Source organism: Cnephaeus nilssonii, assembly GCF_951640355.1.
Source record: "Cnephaeus nilssonii genome assembly, chromosome: 7".
Classification (NCBI taxonomy): Eukaryota; Metazoa; Chordata; class Mammalia; order Chiroptera; family Vespertilionidae; genus Cnephaeus; species Cnephaeus nilssonii.
Window position 1 is genome coordinate 38,282,830 of NC_137078.1, and position 19,007 is coordinate 38,301,836.

A 19,007-nucleotide genomic window follows, 5' to 3' on the forward strand; every position below is an offset into this window, starting at 1 on the left:
ATACTGTATTTCACTTTTGTAGATATACTCAGCAGAGAGGATGGTGTGATACAATCTGCTCTGTCTTGACCAGAACTGAAATTTGTCATTAGAAGTTTTTACTTTGTGCTTTAAAACAGAGTGAAAGTAGCAGGTAGGACATATAGAAGAAGAGAGTGAGAGAATGCAGGTGATGAATATTTGGTTAATATAGGGCATGGGCCAGCAAATTATGACCTAGAGGCCATTTCCAATAACTTGGTTTTATTGCAACACAATCATACCCATTTATTTTCCTACTGTCTATGGCTGTATTCAAACAGCACTGTCAGAGTTGTATAGTCCCTGTGGAGATGGTATGGTCTGATAAGCCTAAAATATTTATCTGGCCCTTTATAGAAAAAGTTTTTCAATCCCTGGCAAGGAGGAGCAAGACCAATGGTGGACACCTGTCTTCAAATAATCTGTTTATAGCAAAGCACTAATTCTAGATTGCTACACACTTGTTTAAAGAATACTCCTCTTGCTCCAAATATGTTATTGGAATATTTAACCTTTCTTTGGAATGACCTTTAGAGTCACACAGGAAAACTGGTTGTATTATTTATAGTCATTTATTTTATTTTAAAACCTAAAACATTGTTTTTAAATAAAAACTTGTAGCCTGGTTGCCTTCCTTATTTTTCCTCTCACATATATTCAATTGAATTTTAGTTGTTTTAAAACTACATATACGTTTAAGGGCAAAGTTTTGTCAACTTTAAGAATATTCAAATGATATTGTTTTAGGGGGATGATGGGCAAACATTAGATAATCTTTAAGTTGATAAATGATTATTATTTCTCCCATTTATGGGTCTTTATGAAAAAATGAAATCAAATCAATGCTTTAACTATTATCTCTCAATTAGAGGCCTGATGCATGAAAATTCATACACTCGTGAGGGCGAGTGGGTCCCTCAGTCCAGCCTGCGCTCTCTCTCAGTCTGGAAGCCCTCAGGGGATGTCTGACTGATGGCTTAGGCCTGCTCCCCTAAGCCATAGTCTGGCCTCCCTCTGGGGGAGGCGACTGGGCGGGCGATCAGGGGATGGCACTGGCCGATCAACGTCCCCTCCCTCTGTCCACTGACACACACCTTGGCTGGCTTGGCGCCACCTGCTTGCCGTCCCCCCTCCTCCCTACCCCTGCATTGGTCGTCCCATCATTTGGTCGATTTGCATATTACGATTTTATTATATAGGAATAGTACAATTCCAATGCTGTGAAAACTGTTTTTTTCCCCCACAATTATGTACCAGGCAATTTCTTTGAAATAGTTTTATCTCTTGTTAGCAGACACTTACTGTTTTATCTGTCTGGTATTTTTATCTCCCAATCCCACTCCCTGGAATAGCATCTCTCTTTTCTTTCAAGAGTTTCTTTTCCCCTGTTTTAACCATATAGTTCCAGTAAGAGCTGCCTTGTTCTTACATGGCCTTGCCCCCCAAGACAGCGGTAGCGGGTGGGGGAGATGAGGGAATGTGGCACACACCTCAACCTGTCCAAGGATAGTATTTTCTGAGCATGGCTAATTCATCCGAAGTTGGGCACCTGAGGAAGTGTCTCTCAGATGGTCAAGTTAGGTGCTGTGAGGACTGAGTGCAGCTTGTGATCATGCTTGCCCCATGTGTGCCACCCTGTGAAGGACCCTGGTCGTCAGTGAGGAAGACAAAGTTGGTGTGCAGAGAAAGATCGATGATGCAGATAGGGAATCCTGGCAGTGCTTAAGTTCCTGGTCCCATTTTTTGAGGCCTCCGTGTACCCCTACTTCTGTGATTCGGTCATTTAACTATACCTTGGAGTCCTGGAGACAATAATTACTTCTTTGTCTTATTAACAAGTTTGAGTTTGGTTTCTGTTATTTGTAATCGAAACAGTTCAGACCGATTTGTGCTTGCGTAAAACACCAAGATATTTTGCCTCTTTAAAAATGGCATGTGTCATTCTATCACATTCATATTCACATTCTGCTGAATGCGACAGGAAGTGGTGCAGAATGTCAGACAAAATCATGGAAGTCACAGTGACATGACAAGTTTCCATATTAGAAGTAATTTCTGAGTAAAAGAAGAAAGAGAATTGAGAGTAGACGTTGAAGAGCCATGGAACTGAGTGGTGGACACAGTGACTAAGGAAAAGGCCAAGAGAAAGATGGGTTACCCTGGGAAAGAATGAGAGTTCTGCTCCTCAAAATATATACCTCTCTCTAGGGAGTTCAACACATGTTCATTTAAAGTTTTCTATTATTTGTATTATTTGTATCAAATAAATTTGACATAGATGGCAATAAATAATGCAAGTATGTCAGTATCCCCGCAATTCTCTCCTTTCCTTAAATCCCGTTATCAAAAGTCAATCTGTTTACCCTTCTTTTTGTTGCATCCTTTCACCAAAAGACTCGAGAATGTATTTCTGCTTCTGTTTCAGAATGCCTACAGTTTGGACAATATTTATTAGCTCTTTGAAATGACAGATGAGGATCTGGCTCATTTATATCACGTCTCCCCTCCAACTAGATGACATTTATAACATTTTTAGTTTGTACATTATCTTTGTACATATAAATAATATCCTTAAACATTTTTCTTGCTTCATCAATTTCCTCTATTATCTCTTGACTACCAAGTTTTTAAGAAGAAAATATTAGTATTCCTATTCATTCTTTTTGTTCTCTTCCTTCTTTCACATAAGAGTTCCTGTCAGCATCACTTTTATTTTTACATTATTAAGACTGTTAAAAACATATTCTGCCTTATAGTCACAACGAAGTATTTCGTTCTTTGTCTGTGAAATGAATAGAAAAGTTGAAAAGCAATGAACAATATTTGCATGATTATGGCTCTTGTTAATGTTGGTCCAATTAGGGTGTTAAATTTCCTACTCTAGAGTACTACATATTTAAAAGAAGTATTTGGGCCACAAAAATAAAACTCTTCTTTGCATTAATTACTGTAAATGAAAAAATTTTTCTTAGAGTACCATCAATTGCTTCTTGCCTTAATTGATTTCATATTTGAAAGATTAATAGTTGGTACATATCCTGAATTTAAAAATTACATTGCTTTTTATTCTTAATTTATTTGATTTCCCTCCCGCTCCTCACTTAAATTATACTTTTTCTTCTATCAAATGCCCTTCTTTCCCTATAATAGTTTGTAGTTTTCTGTGTTATTTCAAGCTGGATTAGTTAATGTGCAGTCATCATCCCAAGACTTCTTTTGACTGTTCTCCTTGACTGGACCCGCACTTTCTAGATCTCTCTCTCTCTCTCTCTCTCTTTTTTATATATTTCTTCTTTTTTTTTTTTCTGGGACATATTCTTAAGGAACATTCTTTAAAAAGAGCATATGTGAGAGGTAAAATTTCTGAATGTTTTATATAAGGAAGTGTCTTTATTTTTTATTTTCAAATTTAATAATACTGTAGATTAGTTGAGTATAGAATTTAAAGTTGAAAGGATTTTACCTCAGAATTTGTTTTCTTGTATCCATTCAATGAATCTTTTAAATCTGAAGATATTTTTTCTTCAGTGCTAGAAAACTCTCATATTTCTTGGATAATTGTATTCCCCCACCCCCACCCCCACATTGTCTCTTCCTGGGGGCGGGGGAAATGGGGAAAATACAATTAAATCAATTAAAAGTTTGTTGTCTATGCCACTTTCAGCCCACTTCTTATGTCTCTTCAACCATATCTTCTGACTCTTAAGTCCAAGACGTTGGTAGTGTTTTGTTAGAAAAATTGGCTTCCATCTTTACAGAAGTTTTGCTTTATAATTTTTAAGGCTGAAGCTTTCTCTGTTTTACCCATTGCTCTTTTCCCTTATTCCAGGAATTAAAATATCTCACTCACTGGTACCTACACAACCCTAAGTCTGTCTTCTATTACATATTTATTCCTTTTATATACTTTTTATGCTTTAATTTAGTGAAATCTTGAGAGGGATGGGAGGCAAATGGCCTAGTCTGTCATCTTGAACCCAAATTAAATAACTGCGTATTTATCTAGAAAGTAATTAAAACTAAAAGAAGCTGTACAAATGACCTAAAAGAGGTTCAGGAAAATTTACATTAATAACAAGGTAACACATTCAGTTTATGATTTTGACAAGAATGTCAAGTTAACTTTTATTTCAATAAAGATTTTAATTCATATTTCATAAAGCCATAGGAATACTACATACTGGAATTTTATGTCAGCCATATCAAAACAGCAGAATATTTTAACTTATTAATTCCTATAAGACATTGTTTTAAACTTGGGATATAAAATGATGTATGATACTTATTAACTTGTGAACATGTATGTAGTAATAAGGATGTATTTTTTTCATTTTTTTCTTTATTGATTAAGGTATTACATATGTGTCCTTATTTCCCCATTGGCTCCCCCACATCCTCCCACTCATGCCCTCATGTACTTTTAAAAGAAATGTTCATAGCTTACATAAGAAATATATGCATGCTTCCTATTGTTGAAGACTTAAGATAAGCAAAGAGGAGGGGCTTAATGTAGTATTTGTAAAACTGCAATGTAAATTGCTATTAAAATGTAAGCTAGAATTATTTCATAAGGAAGGGCAAAAAGGTGAGCAAAAGCATAGTCACAGGAAAGCTCAGATTGTTTCTGGACAGTTTGGTTAGGGTGAGCACTGGCACTGGTTAAGAGCTGGGGTTGGAAAGTTATCCATACTTATTTGATCACCCAAATGAGGTGATGGGTGGAGATATTGGGAACAAAAACATCAGTTCTTTTTTAAGGAATAGAAATGTCAACTGTCAAGTTATGTTAAAAAGCGTGTGCTGGATTTTGAACTGGACCAGTACTGAACATTTTAATTTCTTAAATGTAATTCCAGGAGGTGGAGAAGCCAAGTTGTCTTGCAAACTGATGGATGTTTATGATCCTAAGACTTTATGGTAATCTTTTAGTTGGTTGTTGTCTTAGTCAGTTCAAGTTGCTATTTAAAAAGTGTATCATATACTGGGTGGCTTAAACAACAAGCATTTATTTCTCACAGTTCTGGAGGTTGAGAAGTTCAAGTTCAATGCTCTGTCAGATTAGCTGTCTGGTTCATATATGGCTGCCTTCTCACTGCATCCTCACATGACAGAAAGGACAAGAAAGCTCTCTGGGGTCTCTTTCAGAAAGACACCAATCCCATTCATGAGGTCTCTGTCCTCAAGACCTCATCACCTCCCAAAACTCTCTACCTGCAAATATCATCACAATGAGGATTAGGTTTCAACATCTGAATATGGGGGCACAAGAACATTCAGTCTATAGCTGTGTTTACTGGGCAATTTTAAATTCAACTTTGGTTTTCTCTTCTGTAAAACTGGCTGTCATTATTGATGTGCCTCACAAAGACATTATGATACATTTATAGTTTGATGGAGAAAAATGTGTAGGTGACCAGATTAGGTGTTTTGATAAAATTTTAATGGATTCTGACTACTCTATTATGGATTATTAAGATAACTTTTTCTTTCATTTTTTGAATGCAGAGAGTATTTGCAGAGTCATGATAACATTAGAAAAAGAAAGGTAATATTTATATTTTCATGTAGGTTGAACTCAGCAATCTAAGTGTTAGGCTTTCTTAAGCAGCACAAAGAAAATAAGTTTACTTAAATAAGTATCAGATCATGGTAATACCTTCTTGGAGTGTGCATTAATTTTGTATCATTCTTTTCTGCCTACAAAGGCTGGCTATGTAGTATGCACTGAAATGTGAATATTTTCGAAATGTTCTGAGTAGTTAAATGAAGATTTCCCTGGAGACTGTATTTTTTGAAAATGGGGCATATTTTGCTCCTTTGGTGGATATGGGTAAGAAAGTTATTCTTTCAGATCCATACTTTCTTTTTTAAAAATGTTTTTATTGATTTTTTTTATAGAGAGAAGAAGGGAGAGGAAGACAGAGAAACATCGGCTGCTTCCCAGCTCCCCCACCCCCCACACCAGGGATCAAGCCTACAACCCAGGCATTATCCTGACCTGGAATTGAACCTGAGACCTTTTGGTGCATGGGACGACACTCAACCAATGAGCCGCATGGGTCAGGGCCAGATCTATATTCTTTCCATTTATTAAACATCAAAGAAAAGTTTACCTTCATTTAACTTAACTAGTCAAATTTAATTCCTCAATTCTTCAATCACCAAAACTTTTCTGCATTTTGCAAACTATTCACTAACTCTTCTCCCTTAGGGTTGTCATGGAAGTGAGGAATCTCAAGAGGGCAAATTTAAATGATTTGATAAAGAAGTCTTGACATATCTGGATTTCTATACTATTTCTTTCCATTTGACATCAGGAATAAGCTTTATTAGGGGTATGGAGTGGGGTTTTGATGCTTAAGTTCCATTGCCCACTTCTAATCTGCTCTTATGACATGTGAGCTATGACATGATGGCAATAGCCAAAAGGAAAGTTAAATACAATTTTTATTAATAGCTAGAATGTGCTCATGACATCCAAGTTTAGGACTTTGGTAAATGAAACTGCAGAGGGAGATTCAGATCTAGAAACCTAAACAGAGATTCCTACTCTTTAGAATCTATATATATAAAAGCCCAGCAACCATTACAGTGGAACGACTGGAACGACCAGAACGACCAGTCACTATGACACTCACTGACCACCAGGGGGCAGATGTTCAATGCAGGAGCTGACCCCTGGTGGTCAGCGTGTTCCCACAGCGGGAGCTCCACTCAGCCAGAAGCTGGGCTCATGGCTGGCGACCACAGTGGTGGTGGCAGGAGCCTCTTCCGCCTCTGCGGCGGCACTAAGGAGTGGTGAGCCAAGCAGTAAGGAGTGAGCAGGCGGGCGGTTAGGAGCAAGCAGACAGGTGTTTAGGAGTGAGGGGTCACGAATTGTGAGAGGGATGTCTGACTGCTAGTTTAGGCCCGATCGGGCCTAAACAGACAGTTGGACATCCCCCGAGGATTCCCGGATTGCAAGAAGGCACAGGCCAGGCTGAGAAAATCCCCCGTCCCCCATGCATGAATTTTGTGCATTGGGCCTCTAGTCTAGCATGTTAAGAATGGAGATCAGATTGTGTTCCTCAGGAAGCAACCTCTGAGTCAAAGTTTAGTGTGTAGACTGCTTACAGTGAGTGCTCAGGGCTCTAATCCTGTGAAAGGGGAGACAAGAAAGCAGGTGTAGACAGAGGAGGAAGTTGAGCTGTGATGCAGATCAATCACAGCCTAGGATGACTCTGTGAGTTCTGGAGCTAGAATGGGCCTTTGGAGTTTTCCTGAGTTGGGCCGAGATGCCAGGCTTTTATGTTCCTGTCTGTATCAATTCGTTATTGGGCGTGGGCTGCCTTGGGAAGATAAGTGATCTTGGGGACAGGGGTTGGCTCTCTATGACTAAATCCCCAGAGGAGCTGGCATTAAAGGCCAGAAGTTGGTGTAACAAGTTCTTCCTTGAAGGAGGATCTGGGCTGCGCATTGTAATGTCTGCTACACCAACCAAACACGCTTACCAACAGTCCACATGGACAAAGCCACTTAGAGGTCATACTTACAACCTGGAAGTCATATGAAGAGACATCCTATTGCCTGAGTACAGGAAGAGGAAAAAAGAAGGGATTGAGCCTAGATCTATCTTTAAATCACCATAACCATGGCAACTAGTGAAACATAGCTAATCTGTACCCCATATTATGAACAATGGGATTAGTCACTCTTGCATGCTGGATAGGAGCTTTTAGGAAGTGAATAGATTGGCCAAAATTGTTGTGCCCTAACCTTCTCCCATAAAGTGAGGCAATAAAATGAGTAGAGAAGAAAGTATCCTACCTAAGAATCCTGTGTGCCCAATTACCATTAAATCCCACTTTATATATTCTTTCCATTTGTATGTCCATATTTAAATAGAAAATCAATTATTTTAAAACTTAAAATGAATTTTATAAACAAATAGTTTATGGTCAGCCCCAAATATAGCATCTCAGAGAATGACAGTGTTTTAATAGCTGGCATCCAAATTTAGTAAATTTAAGTGGAGATTACAATGGAATTCTTGGCTGAGGCTTACTGTAGTGTTTGTTATTTTCTTTTATTTGTGTGTGTGTGTGTGTGTTTTAACTTTTAGACCTTTTAGTTATTGAATACTTCAACTCTAGAGCTATAAAAATATGACATCCCAGTTTTGGGGAAATGAATGTAAGCAGCAAAAATTGAGGCCATTTCTTTCTTTTTGGAGTTAGCAATTGCCCTTTGTTGCAGAGATTATTAAGTTTCCATTTAAGTAGGTTCTGCAATAATGGAAAAAGATATTGAAAGAATTTTAAAGCTGTCTTTATATGCATCCAGCCAAATATAGCCTTCAAATAGCTCCCCCTGGGAGGTGGGCTTCACTGTCTTCAGGCAGAACGGCCTATTGAGTGTCCTTAAGAGTTATTGTGCAAAAACGCAGAGGACTTAAAAAAAATAATGTGCTGGAGTTCTGATATTTGTCTGCAGTGGTACACGTAATCACAAAGTACTTAAAAGGCACTTTGATTCTCAGCAACTATTAATGATATAATGAAATATCATTATAATATATATGTATTATCTATCTATCATCTATTTATCTATGTATCTATCCATCCTATAAATGCCTGCACACTTCAATTTTATAATTGTTTCAGAGCTTTGACTTGGTCTGGTTGTCCTTTTCTGTCATGTTTCAAATGCTGAATCTTAAATAACGAGTTTGAGAATAACAAACCGAGCTTGTCATTAGTAGATTAGTTGCTGCTACAAAGCCTTGTGTTCAGGATGAGTTCTTTTTTACTTGCTTGAAAAGTGTTTCTCTTGGAGAGCAATTACATCTGATTGACATGTTTTCATGTGCCTGCAGCCCTGGTGCATTTTTTTTTTTTTTTGGTACACTAAACACGTCTAGATCAAGGACTGTTATTTTATATTTTTGCTCTTGTTGTTGTTTTCTGCTATTAACTAAAATCAGGATACCAGAGAAAAAGCTTAGACACCTTGTAAAGTACAAGCTAAAACAAATGATAAAATATGTATAAAGAGATGTACATTTTGTTGTGGGGGGTCACTGGACTACAGCTGAGTTAGGATTGCTAAAAGTCAATTGAAAGACAAATGCATACATAGTTGGGCATGTTAATGTTAGAAGCAATTTGCGTTTTCTGTATAAATGTGGATAATACCTTATTTTTCTTAAAGATATCCATAATGTGGTGTTAGTAGAAAATTTGAAGGGGCTGAAAACTTATGTTCTTGTCTCAGATTTGTTGCTTTGTTGTGTAATTTTGAAAAATGCATTTAGCTCTTCTGGATTCTTTTTTTAATATGTAAGGAGAATAGAGGAACAAGATGATTTCTATGGATTCTTCAAACTTTAACACTTTATGACTATATGTAGTATTAGTCATTTCTCTGACATGACCTCCTAATATAGATAAGTAGAGAAACAAATGAATAGTACCTTGTTTATATCTCCAAGTTAACAACTTTTATACAACTCTGGCTAACAAAAGGAGCTAATATTCCAACTATGTCTATATTTTCTCCCCTTTTCAGACAAAAGTATCTTGGGGAAAGGGACAATGTCTAATGTATGATTTTAATGACCACTCTTCCTCTTCCTACAATATTGACTCTCAAAAATATTTTATAAATGAAAGATTGAATGATGTCTGCTATGAAATGATGATCACTTCTAACAATAAACTAATTCCTATCTTTAAATGATTATATTTAAGGACAATTTACCACATTAAGTCAATGTTTCAGAATACTTGGATTTTTGTGTTACTCTGAGTGATTCTAGTATTTAGAATGAGATAGCTAATCGCATGTTAATTTAAGTTAATCTTTTAATGGTGAGCTGTAAATAAAAAGACTTTAGTCTAACCAGTGGTCAGCAAACTCATTAGTCAACAGAGCCAAATATAAAGAGTACAACGATTGAAATTTCTTTTGAGAGTCAAAATTTTTAAACTTAAACTTCTTCTAATGCCACTTCTTCAAAATAGACTCTCCCAGGCCGTGGTATTTTGTGGAAGAGCCACACTCAAGGGGCCAAAGAGCTGCATGTGGCTCACAAGCCACAGTTTGCCAACCACTGGTCTAAGGGAAGAACCCATTTACTGGCTTTCTTATTGTTTGATTAGGTCCTCTGACTTCCTTCTTCTGCTCATCTTCTATATTTCATATGGAGGGTTATAAATAGAATGCAAATGACTTAAAAGGTAAACATTAAAACCATTTTAATGTTGGCATGGTATATTTTCAAATGCAAAGTGTTCATATTCCATGTTACATGATAAAATGTAATACATATTCTAATAGTGAAAAAAATCTTCACTGCACACCTACCATATGTAAGTCATTGTTCAAGGCACTATAAGGTATATGTTCTTTGTCATGTCACCTTCTGAGAATTTTTAGTCCACAGAGGAAGAAAGTCACAGGAGAGCTTGATAAGTCACATAACATACCCTATGGAGCACTCTGGGAGTTCACAGACAGAACAGCACTGAATGCAATTTTAAATTCTGCACTCTCACTTCGTATCTTGACCATGAACACTGTTTTATTCCTAACCAAAACTATAGCCCTTAGCCATGGTGACCATCTTTTGTGCCTTGAGAGCATAAGAAATGATTTTGCAGTTGCTTTAAGAGAACATGACAAATATACTTGTGTATTGAGTATAGTTACTACACAGAACTCCAGATGTCAAAATGAATTTTGTGTTATGTTTCTATGCTAATATGTCTCTGCAGGTTTAATTTAAGAACACTGACTCCTTTCTCTGTTGCTCAAATGAACTGTAAGAGTGATTAGCAGATATCTGGATTGATTAATGTTTCAGTGTTTTTGTCACTTTTTTAGGGAAAGCAGAATATAGCAATGTAGCAGAGTACTGGGAAATTGTGATGAAGAGTTGTGACTTCTGAATTCCTTTAAAAATTTTACCCCCTTTTGAGTTTTCTTTTCACAGTAAGTTTAAGATCTCATAGTCATGGTGGCCTTTTATAATAAGACTAGAGGCCTGGTGCACGAAATCCGTGCATGGGTAAGGTCCCTAGGTCTTGTTGGTGATCAGGGCCAATCAGATTCCCTGCCTCCCAGCCTCCCTCCCTCCTCCTTCCCTCACTCCCTCAGTGACTTGTCCCACCACTAGTCGCCCACCATGTTCTGAGCCACCCCCTGGTGGTCAGCACACGTCATAGCAAGCGATCAAACTCCCGTTCTCTGTAGAACTCCAGAGGGGACACTTTGCATATTAGCCTTTTATATATATACTAGAGGCCTGGTGCACAAATATTCCTGCACTCGGTGAGGGATGGGTCCCTCAGCCCAGCCTGCACCCTTTGTGGAGCTCCCCTGGTGGTCAGTGCACATCATAGTGACTGGTTGTTTTGCCATTAGGGTCAATTTGCATATTACCCATTTATTATATAGGATAAATAGTTCATCTCCCACATTTAACAAGTATATATTGAATGTCTTCTATATATACAAACTATTTATAATCCTTGAAATTGTCGAGACTAAAAAATTAGGACTCTTGGAGGAGCTGGTGTTATGGGGAGACATTTATTTTCTCAATCACAGTCTGGTGGGGGAAGAAAACAATTTCTAATAACTAATGATTACAAATAGAAACATGCTAAGGGTTATGTATAGCACATTAGCTAAGTGCTGTGTAAGCACCATGAAGGCAGAAACGTTTCTATTGTGTTCGCTGCTATAGGCCCCACTGTCTGGTACAGAACAGATACTCAACAGATGTGTTGATTTTATGGTTAATTCTGCCTTTAGGTTTTACAGTGGAGTAATATTTGAGCTAAGCTTTGAAGAATAATTAAGATTTCTTTATTAAGAACTAGAGGGCCAGTGCACAAATTTGTACACAGGTGGGGTCCCTCCAGGTGGCTTATAGAGATCAGGCCTCAGCTTACGCCCTCAGCCTCACAGCCCTGTAGCCCCGCCCGGCACCCTGCCTTTTCCTGGCGCCACCCTGTCACCTGCTCCACCATCCTGCCTGAAGGGCGATTGATCCAGACTGGGCCCCCCACCTGGCTCCCTCAGTGCCTGGGAGCCAGGCAGCAGCCCTGCACGCCCCCCCCCCCCTCCCTGCTGCTGCTGCTGGTCACCATCTGTGGGGCGATCGGTCAGGGTCGGGCCCCCCACCCGGCTCCTTCAGTGCCTGGGAGCCGGGCAGTGGTCCCGCCGCCCACCGCCACTGCTGATCACCATCTGTGGGACAATTGGCAGGGCAATAGGGCCTCCACTCACATCCACCTTAGCCTGGCGCCACCCACTTACCTGCTCCACCATCCCGCTGTCGGGGCCCATTGGTGCCGGTAGTGCCTCCACTGCCACCTGCTGCCAGCACCATGTCATTGACGCCACTATGTTCCATGCTGCCCCCTGGTGGTCAGCACACATCATAGTGAGCAGTTGAACACCCAGTTGAACGACTGCTGGAGGGGACAATTTGCATATTAGGCTTTTATTATATAGGATAGAGAACATTTCAGGAAGAAACAACAGCAGGAAAAAAAGAATGCAAGTGTTTGAGTAACTGCATATAATCCAGTGTAGCTTCATGTAGGGATGTTCATGGCAGGGGCCAGGGCAAGCCCCCTGGTAAGATGTTGATCCACTGGGTATTAGAAAAGGACAGCAACCAGACGCTGCACTTATTGCATCTTTCTCATTGGAAATTTCTTACATTCTGAAGAGTTCCCTACCTAGATGAGCACCATATGGTGAAATCACAAACAAGATGGGTAGTTGATCTTCATCACAATTTTTATGTATTTTTACTAATAATATTTTCCCCTGAACTAATTGTCTGTTCATACCAGTTAGGGATTGTAAACTGGTGATTCTTTGGCATGTAGCTCCCTGTGCTTGCTTAGTTTTGTCAGCATATTATTGAATAATTTGCCAGCATTAAAAAAATTTTGGGTTTCTTCTGAAAAGAGCACAAGATCTGGGAATACTGGGCTCATATTCCAGCATGATAACACTCTGCTATAATGCTCCCTCCAACCTCCAACCTGAGCCACCATCTCCCATTTGCTACACACATGCTCTTTACAGCTGCCTTTCCTCTTTATCCATCCCCATTACTCACCTGGGCCCTTTCAGCATTTGAGTTTAACCTCAGTGGTGTGGCCCCTACCCCACACAGGGGATGTGTATCAATCTATATGAACTCTATCTATATATATAAATGCCCAGCGACTGGAATGGCAGAACAACCAGAACGACCAGAATGACCGGTTGCTATGACATGCACTGCTACAGCCAACCAGCCTGATCTGGGCCCTGATTGGCTTTCCCCTCCCCCAGCCGGCCCGGCCCCCAATTACCCCCCAACACCCCAATTGGGGGAGGGGCCAGCCTGCCAACCACCCATGACCCCTCTTCCCAGCCAGCCAACCACCTGTGGCCCCTCCCTGCTGCTGGCCCCACCCAGCCCAACCCCACCTGTGTACGAATTCATGCACTGGGCCTCTAGTATAAAATAAAGACATTATCCCTTTGAAATGATGCATTCTCTACAAATATGTTTCCTCATTTATTGTTTATTTTTTAAACCTGTTTTTTATTTACTGGTACAGTTTTTACTTTTTGTAGTCTATGCTTTTACTTTGCTCTAGTTTTAGTTTTATTTCTTCTTTTAAATAATTCATTTAATTTATAACAGTCTTTCATTGCTTTTGCCTCTTCTTCTTGCTTCTTTTCTCTCTTCCAATTGACTTTTGGTTTAGGAAGTCCTTCTCTCTCCAGAGGCTTAAAGTAGATTAAATTTTACATTCCTATTGTAGATAAGCTATGATTACTTTGGGTTAAAAATTTTCCTTTCTTTTGATATGTCACACAGGTTTACTCAAACATTGAAAATATATGTATAATGGGGTATATTTTGAGAGGTCTATTCTTTTCTATAGATTGCCTTTTTAAAAAAATCTGTCAATAAGTTCTAACTCTTAGTTTTATGTGTTTTAATATTTTGTTAAAATTAATCCCTCTCTTTAAAACAATTATTACTTTTCTGTTTCAAATTCATTTTAGAATCATTTGGTCAAATTTCAGAAAAGTTACATTGGGTATGAAATATAATTTTAATAAATGCACTAACATTTTTGAGAAAAACTTATAAAAATTAGTCTTTTTATTTAGGAACACAGGCTTCTTCCTTTATTCATTTTAAAAAAACTTTTATATCTCTCAATGCAGTATTGCACTTATTGTCACATAAGACATTATTTCTTGTCATAGAATGCTATTAATAATATTAATGAATAATAAAAGTAATTTAATATATTTATCTTTTAATCACAGCTTAATGAGAATTTTATTATTTCACTGTTAAATAAAATGTTGGATGATGGTTTGAATTAAATATCTTAAACATATGTTAAGAAGATATGCTACTATTGAGATGTTTATCTTTTTAAATGTATTTGATTTTAATTTAAATCTATTGCTGTTACATATTAATAGATTTTCTCATTTTAGACTGTGGATTTTTATAAGAAATCCTCTTTGGTTAGATGTACAATATTAATTTTATACTATTAAGTTCTATTTGCTAGCATTTTATGTTTTTTATATTTTATTAAGTGACATTCAGCTGCATTTTTTCCCTAAAATTTCTGTTAGAAATGTCTTAGAGAATGTTTCTTCTTAGAATGATCTAAATTACTTTTAATTATTTTCTATTCTCTGAAACAAATTATATAGTGTGGCAAAGATCTGTTTCTTGAAAGTTTGAAGGAATTTACTAGGAAATCTATTGTGACTCTGAATTCTCTTTCTAGGGATTTAGATAACTTTCTCAATTGATTTTAATTTAAACCTGTTGTATTAATTTTGATATATTTTAGTTTACATGAAGCATTAAGTTCCTTGATGTTTTAAAATGTATTAATATTCAACCACATTGGATTCTAAATCTTTTCTATCTATATTCCATTCTCATTTAAAAATCTCTTTTGTGAAATTTTTATCCTTTTTTTCTTGATTAGATTTGAGTAGCAATATATTCTCTGAACATTTTAACCCTGCTTTTTTGTGTTTATCGTTTTTGTTATAAAAGCATTTTTGGATACATTTGTTTTTGAGTGTGTTTCTATGACTATATTAAAATTACTCAAAACAATGCATCAAGATTTTTCTCTCCATTTATGAACAGCTTATTCACTAGTTTCAGAATCGTTTCAAAAATCCAGGCATACTGGTTATTTTGGGATAAATAAACTTATTCCTATTAGTATGTACTGTGTTGGTATTTTGGAACTGGCAATTTTTGCACATGCCCACAAATGTAACCCAATCAGATCTTTTCAGTACCATTAGCCTGTAATTCTTTAGTTCTTATAACCAAGGTATAGGCCTAGACCTCATAAAATTCTGTATTTTAATTCACCTTAAGACATCTTCCCTAACAAGTATTTGGTATGCCTTAAGATATCTTTCCTAATAAGCATGTGCGTTTATATGCTGTTCTCATTCTTTAAAAAGCAATGAGTGCAGCAGTTAATTAACTTATTAAAATGTCATAAATCCCAGCTCCAGCCCTGACCACTGACTCCTCCCCCACCTTTACCAAGAGCATTTTCATTTATGATGAATTATCCCCTCGGTACTCAATGCAGAGGTGGTTGACTACGCAGAACTCAGGGTCAGATACAATAACACAATCTATACTGCTGGGTAATGAATGACAAGCCTTCTACTCCTACCACTTACCTTTCTGTGCTTGAGTGCCTTTATGCTTCACCAAAATCAGCAGACACTGATGACAGAATGAGGAGGCTTCTCTCCTCCAGATTTCCATTCTCTGGAAAGTAATCTTCAGGATGATTTGTATACGGGTAGATATATGGGTTTAGATCCCTGTCTTATATGGTTACTAAGCTGCTTATTTTAATACAACACTGAGGGTTAGTCTTTTTTTTTTTTTTTTTAGGTGTTTTTATATAAAGTGAATATAATCAGGAGCTATTCTGGATGCATTTAAATATTTTAATTTACTTCTTAAATTTGCCTCTATAAGATTTTAAATACTTACTTTTGCTGAACAATGGCTACTGATGAAAGTTTGGACCACTACATATTTTTCTCTTCTTGTGACTATACTTATAAAACTGCCCATTTTATAGTATGTGGTTCATTTGATTCATTTTCAATAACCTGAAATTTTGAGGATACCCATTTGTTATGGGTTGAATTGTGTGCCCACCCCCCAACAAACACCCACAAAGGTATATTAAAGTCCTAACTGCCAGTACTTCAGAATGCCTTATTTATAAATAGGGTTGGTACAGATGTAATTTGCTGAGATGAGAGCATACTGGAGTAAGATGGGTCCTTAATCCAATATACATTGTGTCTTTATAAGAAGATGAGGTGAAGGCACCGAGAATGCTATGTAAAAACAGAGGCAGTACCTCTTTGAACATCAATTTTCATCTCTAAAATTGGGATACTCTTTTAATTTGGAGAAAAAAGATAATGTTTATAATGTGCTTAATAGAAGGCAACCACTTGATCATTGTTGTTTTTTACCACTCAATTTTCAAGGCTTTTACTGAGCCAAATATAACAAAGGAGGCGAATTTGCCCATCGAAATACTCTTCTCCACCAAAAGTAGCCCTCATTTGAAAATTTAAAAAGTTACTATCTCTCTCTGTATATAAAAAGCCAGTGACCAGAATACTATAAGGACCAGAATAACCAGTCACTATGAATCCCACTTTGGCTAGGGAACCAGCCCGATCGTGGGGTGGGGCCAGCTGGCCAACCTCCTGCGGTCCCTCCCCGCAGCTGATCCTGCCCCTGATCGGCCTGCCCCATGCCAATAGGGGGTGGGGCTGGCTGGCTAACCTCCTGCAGCCCCTCCCCTCAGCCAGCCCCACCCCTGATTGCCCCTCCCCTACCTCAGTAGGGGGCAGGCCCAGCTGGCCAACCTCCTGCAGCCCCTTCCCTCACCCCCCTTCCCCAAGTGGCCCCCCCTCGAATCAGGGGCAGGGCCGGCCAGCCAACTGCCTGTGGCCCCTCCCCCCAGCCGGCCCCACCCCCAGTGGGCCCCCACCACCCTGATCAGGGGCAGGGCCAGCCCGCCAACCACCCATGGCCCCTCCCCCAGGCTGCTGGCCCCTGCTCGGCCCCCCCACCCCATTTAGGGATGAGGCCTGCCAGCCAATCGCCCATGGCCCCTCCCCCCAGGTGGTCTGGCTTTGATTGGGTCCCAATCAGGGCAGGCAGGCCGGCCAACCTCCTCCTTCTGACAGGCCCAGCCCCGATCTGACCCGATTGGGGCTGGGCCGGCCGGGCCCCACCCATGCACAAATTTGTGCACTGGGCCTCTAGTATAAATATATGTGAGCTGATTTTAATAGCAAAATAGTCATATCAGTAGAGCAGATGTTATTTTTATCCTCATTTAAAGATAGGGTAACTGCAGCCACCCCTAGTAATGAGATTACATAATTTACTCATTCAAGGTCACAGCGTTAAGTGGTGACTCAGCATTTAAACACATGATTTCCACTCCCAGACTTTCCAACTCTGTTCCACCCAATATGACAATGTATAAAGTGGTCATTTCCTTTCAAATATAAGTGCTTTTTAAATTATTCATACCTGATGTCTTTTTTATCAAGAGTTTAATGTTTTACCAGTATTATTATTTTTGAGTTCTCTGATTTATTATTTGTCTAAACCAATCACATAGTTTTCTTCTAAAATTCATTAATAAAAAATCATAATATAAACATTTATTGAGCACCTACTATATTTTTAGCACTATTTTAGTCACTGCATATATAATGGTAGCCTGGTTGGTGTGGCTCAGTAGTTGAGTGTTGACCTATGAACCAGGAGATCACAGTTTGATTCCTGATCAGGGCACATGCTCAGGTTGTGGGTTTGATCCCCAGTAGGGGGTGTGCAGGAGGCATCCCATCAATGTTGATGTTTCTCATCAATGTTTCTATTGCTCTCCCTCTCCCTTCCTCTCTGTGTGAAATCAATAAAAACATATTTAAAAAAAGAATATAGTGATAAACTATAAGTGCCTTTTTAATTGTATAAACAGTAATAATTATAAAACAGGTGTTATATATACTTATCATATTTAAAAATAATTAAAATAAAAGTAAGAATTCCCTAAAAAGTGTGTGTGTGTGTGTGTGTGTGTGTGTGTGTGTGTGTGTGTGTTTTCCCCCTTCTGGTTGAGAAGCAAACACATTCATTTTCCAAGTTTGTCATTCATATTTTTTAAATTTGAGAAATATCCTCTCTATAAAATGGTAATATGCAAATTAACCATCACTCCGCTACATAAGCCACACCCACCAGCCAAGCCACGCCCACCAGCCAATCAGGGCGAGTATGCAAATTAACCCCGATCCAAGATGGCTACAGCCACAGAGAACAAGGTTTCCCAGGTAACAGAGGAAGCCAAGCTTTCCATAGCCGTTGCAGGCCTAAGCCTCCACTCAAGCTACAAAGTTTCAATTATAGAAGGTAAACAAATTCAAACAAATGGCGGCAGAATGGAGCTTGAGAGAGCAGGCCCGGGTTGCCGGCGGCAACAGGGGAAGCAAAGCTTTCTGCACACCCTGGCCAGGCCCACCCTCTTAAGGCAACAAAGTTTCAATTGTAGAAGGTGAATTAACTGCCACAGAAATGGCTGCCGGAGCCCCAGGCTTGGCTCCGCTCCAGGCTACAAAGTTTCAATTGTAGAAGGAAAATAAATTCCAGATACCAGGGCCTCCCTTTGGGTTGCCAGGGGGCGTGGCCGGCCTGCAAACCACCACAGGCCCCTCGCTCAGGCCGCCCCACACACCAAGGGAACCCCCACCCTTACCTGTGACACCCTTCAGGGCAAACCAGCTGGCCCCCACCCGTGCACCAGGCCTCTATCCTATCTAATAAAAGAATAATATACAGATTGATCATCACTGCAACACACAATATAGCTGCC